Here is a 24,085-nt window from a genome sequence, read left to right as displayed (position 1 = left end):
TACTGTGATCCACACAGTCAAAGCCTTTGGCATAGTCAATGAAGCAGAAATAGATGTTTTTCTGGAACCCTCTTGCTTTTTCGATGATCCAGCAAATGTTGGATTTGATCTCTGGTTCCTCTGCCTTTTCTAAATTCCACCTGAACATCTGGAAGTTCACCGTTCAGGTATTGCTGAAGCCTGGCTTGGAGAATTTTGAGCATTACTTTACTAGCGTGTGAGATGAGTGCAATTGTGTTATAGCCTGAACATTCTTTGGCATTGCCTTTCTTTGGGATTGGAATGAAAACTGACCTCTTCCAGTCCTGTGGCCATTCCTGAGTTTTCCAGATTTGCTGACATATTGCACAACATCATCTTTTAGGATTTGAAAGAGCTCAACTGGAATTCCATCACCTCCACTAGCTTTGTTCATAGCGATGCTTCCTAAGGCCCACTTAACTCCACATTCCAGGAAGTCCGGCTCTAGTGTATAGAAATGCAATAAATTCTTTTATAATAATTTTGTATTCTCTAACTTTACTGAATTTGTTGATGAGTTCTAGCAGTTTTTTTATAGCAACTTCAGAATTTTCTGTGTATAGTATCTGCAAACAGTGACAGCTTTACTTCTTCCTTTCCAATAATTTTGATCCTTTTTATTTCTTCTTCTTGTCTAATTGTTGTGACTAGTACCTCCAAATACCATGTTGAATAAAAGTGGGGAGAGTGGGCATCTTTTTCTTATTTCTAGCCTTAGAGGAAATGCTTTCTGTGTTTCACTGTTGAGTATGATGTTAGCTATGGGCTTGTTGTATATGGCCTAATTTATTATGTCGAAGTATGTTCCTTCCATACCTTCTTTCTGAAGAGCTTTTATCATACATGGATGTTGAATTTTGAAAAAGATTTGTCTTCCTCTGTTGAAATGATCATATGATGTATCATCAAAGTCCTTTTGCTAATGTTTTGTTGAGTTTTACATCTATATTTATCAGTTATATCAGTTTGTAATTGTCTTGTTTTGTGACATCTGTGTCTTGTTTTGGTGTCAGAGTGATGCTGTACTTGTAGAGTAAGTTTGGCAGCATTCCTTCCCCAGTAATTTTTTGGAATAGTTTGGGAAGGATATGAGTTAACACTTGTCTAAATCTTTATTAGAATTTACCTGTGAAGTCGTCTTATCCTGGACTTTAATGGTTTTTAATTTATATAATATAATTTATATAATTATAATTTAATTTATATAATATAATTTATATAATTTATAATTTAATTTATATAATATATTGCTTTCATTGCTGGATTTGTCAAATCGCTAAGATAAGTCCCCTACATCTTATATAAACTTTTTATAGAGGGCCAGGTAAGACTGCTTCCTTTTAGTATGATCTATGTCAAAGTAACTAGTCCCAATCCAGCTCATTTCATTGGTTCTAATGATGATTATCTTGGCCTTCATGAGTTTTAACTCAAATAATCCTTCCAAATATATTTCCCTTCACCCTTGGCTTAGAGGTCAGGCCCTTAAGTAACTACTAACAGTAACACTAGTTGATTTAAGTTAAGCTGACATTTGTAATTTATCAACCAGCATTGGATTTGTCTAGGCTATTTTCCAGTGTCAGTCAGAGAAAATTTCTAAGAACCTATAATAAATAGAACTCTAGGACTGAGTAAAAAAAATAATGATAATACTCCTCATGTAGTGGTAAGTTTGAAATGGAATGGTTGTAAATGTAATACAGTTGATTAAAGAACAGAAGTGAACTGACGTTCTGACACTGTATTGAAAAACTCTATGAATAAAATTATGCCATGTAGTGAAACACAAAAATTTTGTTGTGTTTATAATTTAATTTTATTTTTTAAAATCCACTTTATTCAGGTATGATTGACACATAAAAGACTGAACGTATTTAATATATATAATTCAATGAGTTTGGGGATAAATATACACTCATGAAATCAATATCACCATCAAGACCTTAGCTATATCCATCACCATCCAAAGTTTCCAGCCCCTTTATTATTAATTAATTAATTTCTTATGGTACAAACACATAAAATAGTATTTACCCTTCTAGAAAATTGTAAGTACATAATATGGTATTGCAAGCTGTAGACACTATGCTATGTAGCAGATCTCCAGAACTTATTTTGTGTAATTGAAACTTTATACTCTGTGACCATCTCCTCATTTTCCTCCCCGCCTACTCCCTGGCAAATATCATTCAACTCTGCTTCTATAAGTCTGAATATTTTAGATTCCACCTTTAAGTGAGAGTATGCAGTATTTGTGTATCTGGCTTACCTTATTTAGCATAATGGCCTCCAGTTCCATCCATGTTGTTTCCAAAGCCGGGATTTTCTTCTTTGTAAAGCTGAATGATATTCCATTGTGTGCATAAACCACACTTTCTTTACTCATTAATCCCTGAGTTGACAGTCATGTTGTTTTCACACTTTGGCTATTGTGAATAACGCTGCAATAAATGTGACAGTGCAGGTGTCTTCTCAGAACCCTGCTTGCCGCTCCTTTGGGTGAATACCCAGAAGTGAAATTACTGGTTCGTGTGGCAGTTCTACTGTTGATTTTTTGAGTAACCTCCATACTGTTCCCCATAGTGGCTGTGCCAACTTTTATTCCCACCAACAGTGTACCAGGATTCTCTCTTCTCTAAATCCTTTCCAAAATTTGTTACCTTTTTTTTCCATGCAGTCATCCTAACAAATGCAATATAAGATCTCCCTGTTTGATTTGCATTTCCCTGATGGCTAGTGATGTTGAGCAACTTTTGCCCTTTTGTGTTATTAAATTTTTAGAGAAATGTCTATGCAGGCCTTTTTCTGCTTTTTACTCAGATTTCTAATCATTTTGTTTAGCTATTGAGTTGTAGACGTTTCTTATATATTTTAGATGCTAACTCTTTATCATGTATATGGTTTGCAGTTGTATTCTCCCATTCCATAGGTTGTCTTTTCATTTTCTTGATTGTGTCCATTGCTATGCAGAAGCTGTTTAGTTTAATGTAGTCTCATTTGTTCATTTTTGCTTTTGTTGTTTGTGCTTCTGGTATCATATGCAAGAAATCATTTCCAGGACCAATGACATGCAACTTTTCCTTCATGTTTTCTTCTAGGAATTTTATGGCTTAAGATCTTATGTTTAAGCCTTTAATCCATTTTGAGTTGATATTTATGTATTATGTAAGTATGTGTGTGCGCTCAGTTGCTCAGTCATGTCCAACGCTTTGCAACCCCATGGAGTGTAGCCTGCAAGGCTTCTCTGTCCATTATGTAAGATAAGGGTCCAATTCCATTTTTTGCATCTTGTTCAGTCATATTTTACTCTTTGTGACCCCATGGACTGTAGCCTGCCAGGCTCCTCTGTCCATGGGGATTCTCTAAGCAAGAATACTGGAGTGGGTTGCTATTCCCTTCTCTAGAGATCTTCCCAACCCAGGGGTCATACCCAGGTCTCCTGCATTTCAAGCATATTCTTCATCCTCTGAGCCATCAGGGAAGACACAGGAATCAAATCTGGTCTCCTGCATTGCAGGTGGATTCTTTACTAACTGAACTATCAGGGAAGCCCCCTTTTTTGCATATGAATATCTAAATTCTCAGAACACTATTTACTGAAGTGATTGTCCTTTTCCCACTTTGTAATCCTTGGTGCCCTAGTTGAAGATGAATTGATTGTATTAGCACAGATTTATTTCTGGGTTCTCTATTCTATTCCATTTGTTTGTGTGTCTGTTTTTATGCCAGGCACTAGCCTCATGCTGCAGTGGGCCTGATGCCTGAGTCCTATTTCTCTATCTTATTCTCTCTGAATGTACAACTATAACCGGTCTATCACCTCTCTGGTAACAATTCTTCCCATATAGACTTGAAAATTATTTACTGTAATTTACATGCATTTTCACTCACCCATAGCCAGACATCCTGGAACGAAGTCAAGTGGGCCTTAGAAAGCATCACTACGAACAAAGCTAGTGGAGGTGATGGAATTCCAGTTGAGCTATTTCAAGTCCTGAAAGATGATGCTGTGAAAGTGCTGCACTCAATATGTCAGCAAATTTGGAAAGCTCAGCAGTGGCCACAGGACTGGAAAAGGTCAGTTTTCATCCCAATTCCAAAGAAAGGCAATGCCAAAGAATGCTCAAACTACTGCACAATTGCACTCATCTCCAACGCTAGTAAAGTAATGCTCAAAATTCTCCAAGCCAGGCTTCAGCAGTACGTGAACCATGAACTTCTAGATGTTCAAGTGGAATTTAGAAAAGGCAGAGGAACCAGAGGTCAAATCCACATCTGCTGGATCATCGAAAAAGCAAGAGGGTTCCAGAAAACATCTATTTCTGCTTCATTGACTATGCAAAAGGCTTTAACTGTGTGGATCACAGTAACAGTGGAAAATTCTGAAAGAGATGGGAATACCAGACCACCTGACCTGCCTCTTGAGAAACCTGTATGCAGGTCAGGAAGCAACAGTTAGAACTGGACATGGAACAACAGACTGGTTCCAAATAAGAAAAGGAGTTCATCAAGGCTGTATATTGTCATCCTGCTTATTTATCTTATACGCAGAGTACATCATGAGAAATGCTGGGCTGAAAGAAGCACAAACTGGAATCAAGATTGCCAGGAAAAATATCAATAACCTCAGATATGCTGATGACACCACCCTTATGGCAGAAAGTGAAGAGGAACTAAAAAGCCTCTTGATGAAAGTGAAAGAGGAGAGTGGAAATGTTGGCTGAAAGCTCAACATTCAGAAAACTGAGATCATGGCATCTGGTCCCATCACTTCATGGGAAATAGATGGGGAAACAGTGGAAACAATGTCAGGCTTTATTTTGGGGGGCTCCAAAATCCTGCAGATGGTAATTGCAGCCATGAAATTAAAAGACGCTTACTCCTTGGAAGGAAAGCTATGACCAACCTAAATAGCATATTCAAAAGCAAAGAATGATGGGTCATTCTTTTGCACTATGTGACCAGCTTCAGAAATATCATTAAATATTGGATGGTCTCAGAGAATTTGGTCAAACCACACAAAAGTCATTTAGATTTAAGCAGAAACTTCACATGATCCATCTTTCCACTTTCCACTTTTGTAGGCCCTCTCATAAAAAGACTCAGGGCTGTACCCAAGTTCATGGAGTTCTCAAACATATACTAATTTACTGTTTTGAACTTGTAGTATGAAAAAGTTTCTTTGAGTCCTGTGTCACTCAGGGTAAGAGTAAACTGAATAAACTGAATAGACTGCCTGCATAATATATAAAATTTGTTAATATTCTATTTTGCTGGAGCTTCTCCGTTATACTCCATCTACACAACAGTCTATATCTAATGTGGACAAATTATTAATATATCTATATAACAATAGACTATACAGTGGACTAGCTGGAATGACTTAGAATGTACACACAAATTACTTTTAGCATTTGTTTTAATGTATTGACAGTCTTCCCTGATTACTGTAATAAGATACTTTGAGCTCTTCTGTAGTCGAATACATTCTAATCTAGCCTAGCATTTTCCACAGATATTGTTCAAATGTATGTTTTTATAACTTTATAAATCAGAGCCCCATGACTGGTGTTCATACATACTGCCTTGTGGCATGGAGAGATTAGTATCTCTTCTGAGAAACATTGGGTCAAATTTCCCTTTATAGGCTGAATGGCCCCATTCATACCATAAATTTAATTATTATACTGAGTGTTGGTTGTTGTTGTTCAGTTGCTAAGTCATGTCCAACTTTTTGCAACTCCATGGACTGCAGCATGCCAGGCTTCCCTGTCCTTTACTATTTCCTGGAGTTTGCTCAAACTCAGGTCCATTGAGTCGGCGATGCCATCCAACCATCTCATCCTGTGTCAGCCCCTGCTCCTCCTGCCCTTAATCTTTCCCAGCATCAGGGTCTTTTCCAGAGAGTCAGCTCTTCACATCAGGCGGCCCAGATACTGGAGCTTCAGCTTCAGTGTCAGTCCTTCCTGTGCATCTGCAGCATTGATCTCCTCTAGCCTTGACTGGTCGGCTCTCCTTGCTGTCCAAGGGACTCTCAAGAGTCTTCTCCAGCCCTATGGTTCGAAAGCATCAACTCTTCAGCACTCAGCCTTCTTTACGGCCCAATGTTCCCATACCTGACTACTGGAAAAATCAGAGCTTTGACTATAAAGACCTTTGTCAGTGCTCAGAATAATAAATTATTACTAAATCGGCCCCACCAAGATTTCTATGAACCTTTCTCAAACGTACATTTCACAGAGTTGGAGCAAATAGAACATGCAGTATTTAAGTTCCTATGATAATTGTTTGTTCAAAAACTATGAAAACTGACCATTGAATGTTCTGTTAGAGGATAGAGGGAGAAAGAGAACCCTGACTGTTCCTTCCATCCAAGATGAGATGATTGACTTAAAATGAATGTTATCACTGCCAATTGTACCTGTCCTTAGAGGAGTTATGCCAAAGGTCAATATACTTTCTCCCTTTGAAACACATCTTTGGTTTTGAGAAAACTCTATGGCTGCTTTTCATAAAGTTTGGGTGTCCACATCTGCTCCAATATATAAAAGAGGAAGATGTATACTTAGTAGAAGACTGGACTCAAAAGTGCTAATATCTGAATGTAGGGTGATATTTTTAAAGTTAAGACTATAAAGGAATAGAATAATACTGGACTAGTCTCTAATTCTCTTGGTACCTAAACATGTCTCCTTCATAGCTTATTTAGAAAAATAGAGCAAAACAAAAATTAAGTTAAATTCCAAGAAGGAAGCCATCCCTACATTGGCAGGCATTTACACATATACATACAGTGTCGTCTCTCCTGGTGTATCCTTCCCCTTCTTTCCGGAGCTAGCAGTATCCACACTGCTATTTCCTCCAAGACTCCAGCCGAACACCACCCTCACCGATAAGCATTTTCCAAAGTCAAAATATTTCCCCATCAGAGTTTTCATTGGATCCTGCCTGCCACTTTCCAATAACCTTGATTGCATTGTTTTTATTACAGTGCCTGGTACATGGCTTAAGAGTTGTGTGGTAAATGAGTGAGTCAACCTTATCAGGTACCCTTTGAGGACCATGTAACTGGACAAGTGCAATGAGAGGCACCTAACTTCAGAATCTCTTAAGATTATCACTTGATAAATCAAATTATAGACTATTTCAGAGTTCAAAATTTACAGATACTATGATTTTCAGCAAATTGGGACTCAAGAGGACTCAATCTGCCAAAGACTTCATGGGAGCAGGATCAGAAATAAACCATTTCTTCATAAGCAGGAGGAATGTTATTTGTGGGATGATTCTGATTATTTTCTCCATCCATCTACATAACATGGTGTCTTTGCTGCGTGCTTTCCAATGGCCCCTGACGCTGGCTTATTCGTGTCTGCTCTCTGTGTAATGTGGTCTTCCCCCAGGACAAATTATCTGTTGTAGGGAGGCTCAGATGCTCTTTATGGCCCTATTTGCATATTTTTTTCATTTCCATAGAAACATCTTCACTGACTCAGAACTGCCTCTGTCCTCTTAAGTCAGAGATATTTATCTTTCAAGCAGTGAGATACGTGTGACACAAGACAGATGGGACTGCTTTCCCTGCAGTCCTTACCTTATTCCTCTTTAAAGGAATTTATGATGGTCTGCCTTTAGGTTATTTATTTATATTTTGCTCCATGACCACTTTGCCAGTAATGAGTTTAAATATAAGGAACATAAACCCATCTGGAAATAAAATTATGCACTAGCTTCACGACAAAAGATAATTACATTATAATCAAGCTGTCATTTTCAGAGATAGTAGGAGATGAAGCATGCTATAAACTGACATGTAAAGTGTATAGATTATTCTTTCAAATACCTTCCACAGTGCCTGGGAGCACCAAGCTTCCTAATGCATAATATCAGACTTTATAACTGGAAATTTTCTGGGCGTGGCCAAACATCTAGTTTTTGAGAGTAATGGCTACCAATACTCGGAGAACTAAAGGCCAGAATTAGCCTTTCTGTGCTCTGGCTTAGACCTCAGCTTGGCTACACCAGGACTACTTGGGTTGTGCCCAGTTTCAGAGAGTAAGATTTAATTTTACTCTTTTAAACCCGTCTTTATTCTGGCAAAGTAGATTTCTGTTGCCTCCTTTCCTTGAAACAATCCTTGTCCAAAGGGATCTGAAAATGCCCGTCTTGGGGAGCATGACCCCATATACCCCCTGGGATTCTCTGAGCCCTTGGCTGCTCACTGAACAGTCACTGACCCTGTGTCACTTCTCTGAACTCTGAGCACTGACTTCTTCAATCTGCACTCAACTTCCTCCCTGTTGTGATGAATTGTATATTAACCTCATGCCTCAGATCATAGAAAACATCACTGAGTTCTGGGCCAGGATCCTGATTGCTACATGAGTTCTCCTGTTCAGATTTCTGTTCTCTTCAATTATCTCCATTTTGGAAATAGTAAGGAATATTAATAATACCTAATACTTTCTGTTGACTTACTATATATTTCAGCTATTGATTTGATCATTTCACATGTATTTAATCATTTTATGCACAGCAACAAGAGGTTTCAGGACCTGTGCTCTTAACCATTGATTTGTACAACTGGTCAAGATAGGCTGCATTGGAATATTATGAGATTTGATTTGGATCATGGTTACCCCGTAGGAATAAGAGGCATTGTAGGGAATATAGTATACTGGGAAATTGGATTCTTGATTAGGCATAACTACTCCTGACGATGCCATGCCAAATGCAACACAAACTGACTAGAGGAACTTTTAAAATAACTGCATCTCTGGTTTACTCTGATTAAAGCCCAGGGAAGCCTATAGAGGTCAGCTCAAAGATAGTCAAGCTGGACTAAAAAGGTAGACGAGTGGTTAAAAGAAACGAGTCAGACGTGGGTTCTGGTCTATCTCCGTCAGTGACTACTAGTGGGACCCCTGTGCCTCAGTTTCCTCATCTGTCAAGTGCAGCAACCATCTCATGGAATTGTTGTAAAGATTGAATGGATTTACACCCAGTTATTGAAGCATAGGGCTTCCCTTGTGGCTCAGCTGGTAAAGAGCCTGCCTGCAATGCAGAATACACAGGTTCGATCCCAGGGTTGAGAAGATCTCCTGGAGAAGGGAATCTTCAGTGTTCTGGCCTGGAGAATTCCATGGATTGTACAGTCCATGGGGTCGCAAAGAGTCGGACATGACTGAGCAACTTTTACTTTCACTGAAGCGTAACAAGTACTTAATAAACGTTAATTATTAGTATTTTAAATATTGTTATTATAAAAAGATACCAAAAGCAGGAAATACGTCAAATTTATGTTTAAATTTTGATTTGGGCTCTTTTCAGTTACAGACATAAAGCCTAGCCTACCATTTACTGCTTCGTAGGTGGCTCAGTGGTAAAGAATCCACCTTCCCGTTCAGGAGAGTCAAGAGACACAGGTTCAATCCCTGGGTCAGGACGATCCCTTGTAAGAGGAAATGGCAGTCCACTCCAGTATTCTTGCCTGGATAATCCCACGGACAGAGGAGCCTGGTGGGCTACAGTTCTTGGGATCACAAGAAGTCAAACACAACATGCGTGCACACACACACCACCACTTACTGATCATGTGAACAAGTAACTTAGCCCTCTGGACTTTAGCTTCTTTATGTTTTAAATGATGATAAGTAACACCTACTCCATTCAGTTAGAATAAAATGATATATTATATATAAATTACCCCACACATAAGTGAGCACTTAAATAATATAAAAAAATCAAAACATATAACTATAGCTATTATTCCTCATGTGTCAGCTCCAGATACTCAGCTAATTAGATAACACACTTATCAGGATAATTGAATAAATTTTATTTTTGGACCTCATTAAACTAAAAGTCGCTTTCTATCTTAAAAATTGAACTTTTAGAAGATGATCCATTTGAATTGCAATTAAATAGCAGTCGTCTAAATAATTAAACAATAGAGTATCTATGTATAGCAACTGTTAGACAGTTTTCCTCCATCTATTTTAAAGAATTGTGGGTGCATACTATGCAAATGGATTTTCAGGGATTTTTTATTAACATAAATAGATTGAAATTTAAGTAACTCAAGCAGCATAGACAGTATGAGTCATAGTATTTTCATTTTTTTCTCAGATATCTTTAGTTCTATGACAGCCATGTTTGGGGAACCCAGTAACAATGAGGCCTTATGATGAAGTTCTGAAAACAGGTATTGCAGAGTGCTGTTACCTCAGATACTCAGATGTGCCCTAAGATACTCCCTCTCCACCCACAGAGTTTAACTGAGATGAGATTTTCTGCCTCTTTTTGCATGATACACAGAGCAGCAAGTTAGATGAGCTGGTAACTGTTCTTAACACCAAGCAAGAGGTACCTCAGCTTACTTGATCGATACTCCATGGTTAGTATTTCTCATTGCAGAGTTAAGATCATGACTGTGTCAGGATTAGAGGTCATAATGCGAGAACAAATTACTTTTATGATAAATCAAACTATCAAGTGGACCAAAAATATACCTTCTTTGCACTATTTGTTTTATGCACTTTCTCACACAAACTGCACTGAAACACTTGATTTATGTGTCATGAATTTATTTAGAGAAGAACCCTTTGCTTTTTTTGTTCTTCCCTAAAGTCAGATGGGAAGAAAGAACATAGAATCTTGGTATGGGTTGTTTTATTATTTCATCTTCTTTGAGGCAGCAGCTGAGGAATCAGTCTTCCTCAGTCTCTCTCTTTCTCTCCCTCTTGCTCTGTCTTCCACTCTTCTACTCTGACCTGAAATGTCCACAGGATGGCCTTTGCTGTGCCACGTGAACAGAGCTTTGGGTATTAATCACCTCTTTCCAGTTAGCTCTTCTCCACTGCAGCAAATGCATGGGTAGCCATACTTTGAAACTTTGCTTCAGGCTTAAGTGTGTCAACACCAGTACCTTAGACTTTAAGCTTCATCTTTTTGATTGACTTCTGTCTATTTTTTTTCTCCCATCTTGCTCTTTAACTTACAGTTAATGAAGAATAGCGGAAAGGGCATGGATTACACTATCAGAACTGAACCTGAATGCTGCCCGCATACTTCTATGACTGTACACGTCACCCAAACTTATCACACTTCCATTTTCTCCACTGTAAATAGTGATAATGTTACCTGTGTTAAAATAAGCATGCAATACAAATTAACTTTTCTCTGCTTTTTTCCAACCTTTCTTCCCTTCCCTTCATGTCTTCTCCACAATAGCTCAAAGCTAGCTCTCTGATCCTTCCTTTTTGTCTTTTAGTTATTTCTACTTTAGTGTTCCTCTCAATCTGTCCTGGAACCCGAGATTCACATTTCAAATCTGTACTCACTAGCTCTCAAGATTATGTTCCTCAAATCTCTGTCATACTAACTTTGATAATCCTTAGCCCTGGTTAAATCCAAACATCCATTTACTCCAGTTTGTTCAGTGTTGATGGTTCAAATCACATGGCAATAATTTATACTGATTTTTTATTGCAAATGAGCCTTGACACACTTTGGCTGAAGTAAACTAATGCTCCTTTCCTGAATCATTAGATGATTTAAAGCAGTTGCTGCTGCTGCTGCTAAGTCGCTTCAGTCGTGTCCAACTCTGTGTGACCTCATAGACGGCAGCCCACCAGGCTCCTCCGTCCCTGGGATTCTCCAGGCAAGAACACTGGAGTGGGTTGCCATTTCCTTCTCCAATGTATGAAAGTGAAAATTGAAGGTGAAGTCGTTCAGTCATGTCCGACTCTTTGCGACCACATGAACTGCAGCCCACCAGGCTCCTCTGTCCATGGGATTTTCCAGGCAAGCGTACTGGAGTGGGTTGCCGTTGCCTTCTCCGTAAAGCAGTTGACATCCAATTATACTGAAAAAGGAGGTAGGAGGCACAGGAAAAATGAGAGTTTTAGTTTATGAAGTGTTCCATAGAAGAACTTTGTGTGTGTGTGTGTGCACCTAGTTGCTCAGTCGTGTCTGACTCTTTGCGACCCCATTGACTGTCGCCTGCCAGGCTCCTCTGTCCATGGGGATTCTCCAGGCAAGAACACTGAAGTGGGTTGCCACGCCCTCCCCCAGGAGATCTTCCCAACCCAGGGATCAAACCCAGGTCTCCCAGACTGCAGGAAGATTCTTTACAGTGTGAGCCACCAGGGAAGCCCATAGAAAAACTTTATGTTTTAACAAAAAGATCTATTGACCATACTGATGACACCCAAATTATTTGTTTCCTTACAATTCTTTTCTTCTTTCCTGGGCAGCTCCTTAATTCATTCTTCAGTCCAGTGCTTCTTTTAATCTCTCATTCTTTATAAGCAGCCAACTCCACTCCAAATGCACTCCTTAATTTTAGCCATTCTAACAGGTTTGCAATGGTACCTGTGTTAATTTACTAAGGATGCCATAGTAAAGTATCACACACTGGATGGATTAAACAACAGAAGTTTATCTTCTCAGCATCACTGGTGAAATCTACAAACCATTCAAAGATTTAATGTCTATCCTTCTCAAACTTTTCCAAAAATTGAGAATAGAATTACTGCCATTTTATTCTTTTGTATTCCAGTTGTGAAACAAGAATAACAATAATTATGTCCTTGTTCCTAGGGATTTAGTCAGTGTATTTTCTATAGCTTATGGGATAAAGGCCAGTAAGTGATTCATATTTCACAACTCAATTTCTGGTGAGTCTCTGAAATTCCAAGGCCTCTTCCTTTTTGCTTTGAAAAAAAAAAGTTGAACAGATTTAGCCTTGGCCCTTTTTACCCAAACTTAGAATAAGAGCTCTGTTGAAATAACTATGATATAGTTATCTATAGTAAGGCCATGACTCAATGATTATGTTCACTGAAACACTAAGAATTAAAACAGAAGCATAATTGCTAACACATCTCAGTGAGAACCAAATTAAAAATTGCTTGAAGAACTAACAGTGTGTGATCTTGAGAATGAAGTGCCTCAAGAAATGTTCTAGCTATTATTAATTTTAGGTTTGGAATAGGATAGACACTCTAGATAGGCAAAAACATTTTCACAGGAAAACAATCTGAAAATAAACAGGGATGTTTGGGGAATTGCATTATGGCAGAAAGACTGGCTGGTTACCAATTTGATTGATTCTAAACAAATCCAGCTTTTTCTGTCTGGGAAGACTAATTCATAGCAACAGATAAAATAATGCCTTCTGTGAATCTCCTTGGCCAGTTATGATCTCAGCTGCTTGCCCCAATAATACCCTCCCTCAAATGACCAGGCCTAATGCCTGGGAAAGTGAGGTAATACAGACAAGCCCTGGTCTTGAACCTGAAGTGAAACCCTACTCCTCAAATCTCCCTGGAACTCCTTGGGAGTTGAAGCTGCTCTCTGTTCAACCACAGACACAGCATTTTCTTTACAGAACAACCTGGATTTTAGCAGAGCTCAGGGGGCCCTTGGTGACCTGGCTGAAGCCTACTCACCGCTTCTCCCGTATTATGTGCTCCAGAAGCAATGAACCACTGCAGTTACTGTACTGGCCACACATCTTCTTTTAGACTTTCAAAGGAGCATCATCTGGGTTTTCTGCTTAGCTTATAAGTCCCTTCCCCTCCCCTTTCACGTCACTAGGTAGAGAGACTTTCATTTGTCCTTTAAGACATCCCAAATACCACTTCTTCATATCAACCTCTGCTGCCTCTCACCCTTTTGTCTTGGGTATCTCCATGAGACAGGGTTCAAGACTCTTGAGGCCCAACTGATCAAACAATTATGCAGCCCCCCCTTAAGTATAGTGCAAACAAAACACTACTAAACCTTCAAATAAATAGAAGGAATTTTTCAAAGTTTTGAGTTTTCACAGGTAATCTCAATTATTTTTTAAAAAGTATCACTCCCCCACATGATAAATCAAGATCATGTCTTATCTGTCTGCGTAGTATCCGTTTGAGTGACTAGCACATAGTAGGTGTTCGATCAAGGCTTTTCAAGTAAAATAATGAATCCTTTCACATTTTATTTGTACTTTAATAGCCTTTCTCTCTTTTTTTAAAAAAGATCTATTTTCCAACCCTTACATATTTTTCTTTCTTTATATAATACTATTTAATGAGGGCAATATTTCAATAGTATAAACCTTAAAATGAAAGGAGAAAACAACCAAAAAATAAAGATTGGATAAAAATGTATCTTTAACTTCTGGGACCCAAAATCTTCTTTGTATTCCATAGTGTTGAAGTCAATTCCTGAATGAAATTCTTGGAGGGGAAGTGCTTTTTTCAGAATCCTCTCATCCATCATCTTACTATGCCTGAAGATTAAATTGTCAGCATTATTATCATTATTACAGCATACTTAAGGGGAAAGTTCCAGAGCAAGGCATTATGTTCGGAAGAAAACAAACCCTGATGGAGGACTGGAAAGGAAAGGGAACACCTTTGAGGTGAGTGGAGGACACTGAGGATCCTAGAATGGAGAGGAAGAGGAGGCAGCCGGTGGAGGTAAGGCTCTATCACATGCTGTCTCTCTCAACTCGTAGTGGAGAATGACACCAGAGTTGTGTTTTTTTTTTTTTTTTTTTTTTTTAAGAAATCTGGACTGCTCTGATTCTGCTAATACTTTCAGACTCTACACTTGAGGTCATGTTGCTTCTCCCTGATATGAATCATTGTAATAATAAAAACTAACATCTTTTGAAGTGAAGTGAAAGTTGCTTAGTCATGTCCAACTCTTTGAGATCCCATAGACTATAGAGTCCCTGGAATTCTCCTGGCTGGAATGGAGTGGGTAGCCGTTCCCTTCTCCAGGGGATCTTCTCAACCCAGGGATAGAATCAGGGTCACCTGCATTGCAGGCAGATTCTTTACCAGCTGAGCCACCAGGGAAGCCCAAGAATATTGAAGTGGGTAGCCTGTCCCTTCTCCAGCGGATCTTCCCAACCCAGGAATCGAACCGGGGTCTCCTGCACTGCATGTGGGTTCTTTACCAGCTGAGCTACCAGGGAATCCCAATGTTTCTTGGGGGCTTATTATGTACCAGGCAAGGTTGAAGGCATTTTACAAATATTAGCTTATTTCATTTTCATTAAAAATAATCCTGTGGGATAGGAACCATCAAAGTTTGTGTTTTACAGATGAGGAATCAAGTATAATGATTATAAATCTAGGCAGGATGGCTCTAGAGCCCTTAATTTAATCTCTACACAATTACCCTTGTTCTTTTAAGTGGAAGCTGGAGAGGGCCTTAGAGGCTGCATAACCCAGCTTCCTCATTGGACAGTCAAGGAGTGAAGTCTGGAAAGGTTAGTGATGTACCTGAGGCCACTCAGTTAGTGAGGGGAGGAAGTTGGATTTGAACCCTAGCAGTCTGTGGGCTGGGCTTCCCTGGTGGCTCAGAGGTTAAAGCGTCTGCCTGGAATGCCGGAGACCGGGGTTCGATCCCTGGGTTGGGAAGATCCCCTGGAGAAGGAAATGGCAACCCACTCCAGTACTCTTGCCTGGAGAATCCCATGGAGGGAGGAGCCTGCTAGGCTACAGTCCATGGGGTCGCAAAGAGTCGGACATGACTGAGCGACTTCATTTTCACTTCACTTTCAGTCTGTGGGATAGCCCTTGTCCACAGCATTGCAGAACCTGAGAATGATACTTGACTGTTAGCACTGTGTAGCTAGGTACAGGAAGACAAGTCAGGGATAAAGACCTTAAGCTCTAAAAGGACCAACCAAAGCTCAAGCCCAAATCGGAGCTCAGATTTCCTCACCCTCAAACATTCTTTCTAGTACACACTCTGTCTCTTCTGTATGATCCATTCAAATTCCATCTCAAACGCAACATTTGTGATATTTTTACTCACTCTGAGATCTTTGTGCAACTCTACTGATGAGGGAAACCATGAAAGGATACTACCCAAAGACATGCAGCTACGTAGTGGAGTAACTGGGATGTGAACCCAGGTTTATCTGACTCCTGGTCCATGATCCTCATTGCAAATAATCAGACGCAAAGACAGGTCAAGAAATAATTGCAAGTGAAGAATGGTCTTTTCATCAAATGAGGCTAGTCAATGTGATAGCCACCTGGCAAGTTTATTAATTATCTATTGACATGTAACGGTATTCTCACAAACTTGCATTTTATTACAGTACACACATTTTTTGCTTTTGTTTTTTTTGGCGATGCCACATGGCATGTGGGATTTTGGTTCTCTGACCAGGAATCAAACTTACGTCTCCTTCAGTGGAAGCTTGGATTCTTAACCACTACACGTCCAGAGAGTTCCCAACATACACATTATTTTTAAGTTTCTGTAGATAATAGCTTAAAGTAAAAAAAAAAAAATTGAGCATTTAAAATTCAACATTGTTTAATAAACATTTAAATCACATTAAATAAAAGTAGATGGTTGCCATTAATGCTGAAAGTTTGTCCCTTGATTTGTAGGCAAGCCACTGAAAGCTAGTTCCCCACAGTCCAACAACAGAACATTGCAGTGCCTTGTTACACCCGAGGCTGAGGAAGTTTTGCCATAGGACTGGGCTGCCAGAAGGGATGAGCATTGTATTGTCCAGAAAATTGTGTGTGCTTTCCTTAAACAACAAGAGTTGTACATGAAGATGGGCTTTGCCTGCAGAAGACATACCACTGACCACAGCAGCTCAGTGCATGAGAAACTGAGAGGAGCAGAGCTGAGCATAAACCACTAGTTCACACTGACCAATTTTCAACAAGAAGTCAAAAGCTTGTGCAGCTTCTTGGCCTGTGCTATCAAAGTAGCTGAGGTTGCTGAGTGGTTCAGAAAATTTTCCCAGCATCTGCTTCTTACAGCCAAAACATACAGGAGTTAAAATTTTTTTCCCATGTCTTCTCTGTCAGAACTATAAGATATATATAGGGATTTAAAATCTCTTCAATAGAAAATTATAATTATAATCATTTCTTAAATGTGTAACTTTTATATTGCAGCAATAGAAATGTACTTATGTGGACGGGGAGCCTGGTGGGCTGCCGTCTATGGGGTCGCAGAGTCGGACACGACTGAAGCGACTTAGCAGCAGCAGCAGCAGCTTTTATAGTTAGTAGAGGATATGGTAAGTCAGCTGAAACTGAAGTGTGCATATTCCACTTATATAAGATAGGAGAGCTCCATGAGCATGAGTGGAAAAACTTATAGAACACTGCACTCAAAAGCAGATGAGCTTCAGACTGACATAAATACACGACCATAAATAAAATAGGTAGCCAGTGGGAACCTGCTGAATAGCACAGGGAACTCAGCTCAGTGCTCTGTGGTGACCCAGATGGTGGGGTGGGAAGAGTGAGAGGGAGATCCTAGAGGGAAGGGGATATGTGCATACATATAGCTGATTGACTTCGCTGTACAGAGAGACTAACAACATTGTAAAGCAACTATACCCAGGTAGATTTTTATAAAAAGCAGAGGAGCTGTATGATTGACAAGCAAGTACTGACAGCAGCAAGTATTCCTTGAGATTTTCTACTGCCCAGGCACTAGACTAGTTTCTCTGATAAGGAGAAGGATGACCAAAATGCATTCCCTAACTCTCAAGGAATTAATGGCTTGGAAGAGGAGTTGAGACATGTATACATCTAACCTTAGAATCAAACCATGATGTGATTTTTCTCTACCCAATAGAGAACTTAGTATTACCCAGTACGAAGGGAGTTCAAGAGAGAAAGAAATAAGCCCAATGGGTATAAACTAACATTTGAACTAGGTCTAGAAATGGGGTAGAATTCTGGTAGATCAAATAGGGCATGAGCTTTCCAGGAATAGGAAGCAGTTTGGGGATTTTCTAAATAGGTGATTACACTGTCTATAAAGCAAGATGTTTTTCCCCTTTCTTTTCCATCTGGTTGCCTTTTATTTCTTATTCTTTTCTTATTCTTGAATTTTACACTGAATAAAGCCTCCAAAACAGTGTTGGATGGAAGTGGTAAGACATATTTCATTTTATTCAGCCCTTAAAGGGAAAGCATTTAGTCTTTTACCTGTTAAGTATGATGTTACCTGTCGCTTTTTTTCATATGCCTTGTATCAGATGGAGGAAGTTCCCTTCTATTTCTAGTCTGCTGAGACTTTTTCTGTTTAAATCAGGAATGGAGTATTATGTTGTCAGGTGCTTTTTCTCTGTCTATTCAGAGTGGCATATAGATTTCCTTTTTCAGTCTGTTAACATGCTGAATTACATTGGTTAAGTTTTGAATTGACTTTTTTTGTATTCTTAGAATAAATTCCATTTATGATGTATTATACTTTTATATATTGGTGGACTCAAACTGCTAAAACTATACTAAGATTATAATATCAGTGTGGATGAAGAATACTTGTCTTTTTTGTAGTGTCTTTGTCTGGTTTGGGTATCAGGATAATATTGGCCTTTTCAGGTTTGGGAACGCATGTACACCCGTGGTGGATTCATGTCAATGTATGGCAAAACCAATACAGAATTGTAAAGTAAAATAAAAAATAAATAAATATTAAAAAATTTTTTTAAAAAGTTAGTTGGGGATTATTTCTTCCTCTTTGATTTTATGGAAGAATATGTTATAGGATTTATTTTTTTTTTAAGCATTTAGTAAAATTCATCAATAAGGCATCTAAACCTAGAGTTCCGTTTTCTTTGTAATAGTATTTTCTGTCGCAAATTCAACTGTTTTAGATTTGTTGGAGGAAGATTGACTTTTGTTTTTGAGGCTTCTTTTTAAGCTTTGTTAGCTGGAACCTGGGAAACACTTAGTTAAGGGCTCACCTTGCCCCATCTCTGAGGTAATGCCTTCTCCCCAGTTCCCTGCGAGTTATGAGTTTTTCCACTCTGGCTGAAGGGAAAACAAATCATACTCCGTCTTCTGTGTGCCCCAGGAATTATGCATGTTTATCCTTTTGGTTGAGTTTTTCCTGATTCTTGGGTAGTTTCCTCACACATATGAGCTGCTCAGCAATCAGGACCCTTGGCCTGTCTTCAGAGTCCTTTCTCTATGCAGATCTCTTCTCTGGTGCTTAGATGTGTTACCTCTAGACATCCTGACTTCCTCAGGTCCACCTCCACCTCCTCCCCGCAGTGGATTTGCTGGGAGCTGCTTGGCTTCAGCCTCCTTATGATTCAGTCCAAAAACTCTCTCTAGGAAGTAAGCTAGCGAAAGCCTATGACTCACTTTTTTTTCCTCCCTTCTATCACTGTTCTCTGCCACCTGAAAGCTGATTACAATGTGTATTTTGCCCAGATTTTTAGTTGTTTTAGATGAGAGGGTAAGTCCAGCTCTCATTACTTTATCCAATCTAGAATGGAAGTTCCAATGTTTTTTCCTATTCCTAAATGTCACTTCTAAGACATTTAAAAAATTAAGGTATAATTGACATGTGACATTATATTCAGATGTAATGAAAAATGATTTTTATATGTATTTATGAAATTAAATGGAGAAGGCAATGGCACCCCACTCCAGTACTCTTGCCTGGAAAATCCCATGGACAGAGGAGCCTGGTAGGCTGCAGTCCATGGGGTTGCACAGAGTCGGGCACGACTGAACGACTTCACTTTCACTTTTCACTTTCATGCATCGGAGAAGGAAATGGCAACCTACTCCAGTGTTCTTACCTGGAGAATCTCAGGGTTTGGGGAGCCTGGTGGGCTGCCGTCTCTGGGGTCGCACAGAGTCGGACATGACTGAAGCGACTTAGCAGCAGCAGCAGCATGAAATTAAAAGATGCTTGCTTCTTGGAAGGAAAGCTATGACAAACATAGACATTGTATTAAAAAGCAGAGACATCACTTTGCCGACAAAGATCCATATAGTCAAAACTATGGTTTTTCTAGTAATGTTAGGATATGAGAGTTGGGCCATGAAGAAGGCTGAACGCCAAATCATTGATGCTTTTGAACTGTGGTGTTAGAGAAGACTCTTGAGAGTCCCTTGGACAGCAAAGAGATCAAGCCAGTCCATCCTAAAGGAAATCAACCCTGAATACTCATTGGAAGGACTGATGCTGAAGCTGAAGCTCCAATACTTTAGCCACCTGATGCAAAGTGCCAACACATTGGAAAAGATCCTGGGACCAGGAAAGATTGAAGGCAAAAGAATAAAGGCGCAGCAGAGGATGAGATGGTTATACAGCATTACCAACTCAATGGATATGAATCTGAACAAACTCCTGGAGATACTAAAGGACAAGGAAGCCTGGCACGCTGCAGACCATGAGGTTGCAGAGAATCAGACATGACAATGACTGAACAACAATGTAATTTATTGTGAAATGATCACCACAATAAATCTAGTTAACATCTATCACCATACATAGTTATAAATGTTTTCTTGTGATAAGCACTTTTAAGATCAATTTACTCTCAGAAACTTTGAAGTATGCAATGCAGTATTGTTAACTATAATCACCATGTTTTATGTTACAATCCCATCACTCGTTCCAAGGCTTATGAACACATTTTTGTAAATACCTGACTGTGACATGATTTTGAGACTAATATGAATTCTGCACCTCTAAATCAAGTTACCTAATATTCCCAGTCTAAATCATCTTGTCTCCTTGTAAATATATGATTGAGCCAGATCAGTGACGTTAAACATTTTAGCCCCTTCAGCAGAGAAAGTGAAATTACAGAGATTTTCTGGGAGTGATTCTCAATAAGTGGGGAGGAGATGAGTGGGTATTCCATTATCTTTAGGGGATGCATGAAAGAGATTGTATACCTTGGAGAATGTCTTTTGTGGGATGTACCATTCTCTCAACCGACACTTTCTGGAGTAGATGATTCAGTTCTAGGAACACCTCTTCAGCAACTTGAATATGTATGGAGCTATGTTTAGGTCTGTGAGAAAAGTAAGTATTAGTAGGACCACTCTCTACTACTATCCTTAAGTAGTATAGAATATATGTGATAACATAAAGCTCTATTCCTAAAAATTGTCTGATAAGTATATATCAGTTGGGATTCCATGCAATTTGTGTTAAAAACACTAGAACAGATTGTATTCATAAAGTTTCTTTCTGGATCCCAGATTTTAAAAAGCACAATAATCCAAGGAGTTCATGATATGTCACTTTGCGTTGCCAGCTAAAATCTGGAAGTGTTCCTTAGGTCTCTGGGAACTGAGAGACAATTTAATCCATGGAAAATAATCATAGTTTTTCTGTATTTTTATATTTTATAATCATTTTCAAGATACTTATAAATCATAAAGTATTTTAAATGTATTAAAATGATCTTTATACCTGTTTGGTGGAAATTTACAGTTAATGATATTCATTCATAATTCATTGACTCAAACACAGAACTAATTTGTCTGTATTATGCCTGTGATCAGTCAGTCAGTCAGTTCAGTCGCTCAGTCTTGTCTGGCTCTTTGTGACCCCATGGACTACAGCACACCAGGCCTCCTTGTCCATCACCAACTCCCAGAGTTTACTCAAACTCATGTCCATTGAATCGATGATGACATCAACCATCCTCTGCCATGCTCTGCTCCTCCTGCCTTCAATCTTTTCCAGCATCATGGTCTTTTCAAATGAGTCAGTTCCTCACATCAGGTGGCCAGAGTATTGGAGTTTCAGCTTCAGCATCAGTCCTTCTAATGAATATTCACTGATTTCCTTTAGGGTGGATTGGCTGGATCTCCCTGCTGTCCAAGGGACTCTCAAGAGTCTTCTCCAACACCACAGTTAAAAAGCATCGATTCTTTGGCACTCAGCTTTCCTTAGTGCAACTCACATCCATACATGACTACTGGAAGAACCATAGCTTTGACGAGACAGACCTTTGCTGACAAAGTAATGTCTCTTCTTTTTAATGTGCAGTCTAGATTGGTTACAACTTTCCTTCCAAGGAGCAAACGTCTTTTAATTTCATGGCTGCAGTCACCATCTGCAGTGATTTTGGAGCCCCCAAAAGTAAAGTCCGCCACTGTTTCCACTGTTTCCCCATCGATTTGCCTTGAAGTGATGGGATCAGATGCCATGATCTTTGTTTTCTGAATGTTGAGCTTTAAGCCAACTTTTTCACTCTCCTCTTTCACTTTCATCAAGAGGCTCTTTAGTTCTTCTTCACTTTCTGCCATAAGGTGGTGTCATCTGCATATCTAAGCTTATTGATATTTCTACTGGCACTCTTGACTCCAGCTTATGCTTCATCCAGCCCAGCATTTCTCATGATACACTCTGCATATAAGTTAAATAAGCAGGGTGATAATATACAGCCTTGACTTACTCCTTTCCTAATTTGGAACCAGTCTGTTGTTCCACGTCCAGTTCTAACTGTTGCTTCTTGACCTGCATACAGATTTCTCAGGAGGCAAGTTAGGTGGTCTGGTGTTATATCTCTTGAAGAATTTTCCACAGTTTATTGTGATCCACACAAAGGCTTTGGCATAGTCAATAAAGCAGAAATAGATGTTTTTCTGGAATTCTCATGCTTTTTTTATGTTCCAGGGGCTTCCCTGGTGGCTTAGAGGTTAAAGCATCTGCCTGCAATGCGGGCGACCTGGGTTCAATCCCTGGGTCAGGAAGATCCCCTGTGAAAGAAATGGCAACCCACTCCAGTATTCTTGACTGGAGAATCCCATGGATGGAGGAGCCTGGTGGGCTACAGTCCACCAGGTTGCAAAGAGTCGGACACGACTGAGTGACTTCACTTTCACTTTCGATGATCCAACAGATGTTCACAATTTGATCTCTGGTTCCTCTGCCTTTTCTAAAACCAGCTTGAACATCTGGAAGTTCATGGTTCACGAACTGTTAAAGGCTGGCTTGGAGAATTTTGAGCATTACTTTACTAGCATGTGAGATGAGTGCAATTGTGTGGTAGTTTGAGCATTCTTTGGCATTGCCTTTCCTTGGGATTGGAATGAAAACTGACCTTTTCCAGTCCTGTGGCCACAGCTGAGCTTTCCAAATTTGCTGGCATATTGAGTGCAACACTTTCACAGCATTACCTTTTGGGATTTGAAAGAGCTCACATGGAATTCCATCACCTCCACTAGTTTTGTTCGTAGTGATGCTTCTTAAGGCCCCCTTGACTTGACATTCCAGGATGTCTGGCTCTAGGTGTGTGATCACACCATCATGATTATCTGGGTCTTGAAGATCTTTTTTGTATAGTTTTTCTGTGTATTCTTGCCACCTCTTCTTAATATCTCCTGCTTCTGTTAGGTCCATACCATTTCTGTCCTTTATTGTACCCATCTTTGCATGAAAATTTCTCTTGGTATCTCTAGTTTTCTTGATGAGATTCCTAGTCTTTCCCATTCTGTTGTTTCCCTCTATTTCTTTGCATTGATCCCTGAGGAAGCCTTTCTTATCTCTCCTTGCTATTCTTCGGGACTCTGCATTCAAATGGGTATATCTTTCTTTTTCTCCTTTCCCTTTCACTTCTCTTCTTTTCATATCTATTTGTAAGGCCTCTTCAGACAGCCATTTTGCCCTTTTGCATTTCTTTTTCTTGGGGATGGTCTTGATCACTACCTCCTGTACAATGTCACGAACCTCCATCCATAGTTCTTCAGGCACTCTGTCTATCAGATCTAATCCCTTGAATCTATTTGTCATTTCCACTTTATAATTTTAAGGGACTTGATTTGGGTCATACCTGAATGGTCTAGTGTTTTTCCCTACTTTCTTCAATTTAAGTCTGAATTTGGCAATAATGAGTTCATGATCTGAGCCACAGTCAGCTTCTTGTTTTTGCTGACTGTAGAGAGCTTCTCCATCTTTGGCTGCAAAAACTATAATCAGTCTGGTATTGACCATCTGGTGACAGCTATAATGCCTGTGTTATGTCTGTAATATTACAGGTAGATATTGACACCATTTTCCCCAGTGAACTATACAGAATAATTCAGTGATTTTCCCACTTAGTAGACTTTTTATCTTACCTACACACATCTAATACAATTAATGCATTTATGGATTAGCCATCTTAAACTGTGAGACAGTTGTTCCAGAAACCCCACTAATCACTAATTACTGTAGATCCTTTCTGAAAAATCATTTTCAATGTGCAGACCCAGGGGCTCCTAATCTGGTTAAAAGATTTCCAAGTGGGATATTTAGTGATTCAGCTGGT

Source organism: Oryx dammah, unplaced genomic scaffold, assembly GCF_014754425.2.
Source record: "Oryx dammah isolate SB20612 unplaced genomic scaffold, SCBI_Odam_1.1 HiC_scaffold_2, whole genome shotgun sequence".
NCBI classification, from domain to species: Eukaryota; Metazoa; Chordata; class Mammalia; order Artiodactyla; family Bovidae; genus Oryx; species Oryx dammah.
Note: the sequence above shows the minus strand (reverse complement) of the source record.